Source organism: Citrus clementina, unplaced genomic scaffold (genome assembly GCF_000493195.1).
Source record: "Citrus clementina cultivar Clemenules unplaced genomic scaffold, Citrus_clementina_v1.0 scaffold_2, whole genome shotgun sequence".
In the NCBI taxonomy this organism is placed as follows: domain Eukaryota; kingdom Viridiplantae; phylum Streptophyta; class Magnoliopsida; order Sapindales; family Rutaceae; genus Citrus; species Citrus x clementina.
Window position 1 is genome coordinate 26,612,398 of NW_006262688.1, and position 665 is coordinate 26,613,062.

Sequence of the window (665 nt, forward strand, 5' to 3'; positions counted from 1 at the left end):
TTTTGTTGCGAGCTTAATTGAGTTTAGTGTGTACCGGACCACAACGAAATATTCTGTAAATTGTAAGGGTATTTTCGGGATATAAATTTAATATCGTCCAGTTTCCTCGTGTTTACACTCGCTTCCCGTTTAGTTTCGGGTTAGTCACTTTTGCTGAGGAGTTCATGCATGTGAGCTAATCCTATCATTTTCGAAGTTTCTTTTTTCTTTTTAAGTAATTTTTTTTAAAAACTTAATTGTTTATCAGGAGTCTAAATCATCTAGTACTCTGATTCATTGTGTGATCAATATGCAATAGCATAATGGTATCTTACGTGTGAGTCTTTTAAGATTCTTAAACCAATATTCATTTGTTAATAATATATTTTAAGTGATTTTATGGATATTTAGTTGGAATACTTAGGTGGCGTTTGTTTTTTAAATTAATAACTTAAAGTGATTTAACTTAATTAATTAAGTTAATTAGAAGTGTTTGTTTTTATAACTTAATGAGATTTTTTAAATAATTTTGACTTAATAAAATAAGTCAATTTTTTTTTACTTTTTACATAATGAAGAAACCTGAATTAAGTTAATTACTTGCTAATGTCAAAAATATCCCTATTTTATAATTTATTTTTCATGTCTATCCCAAAACTCATCCATAGACATTTACCCAACATAAT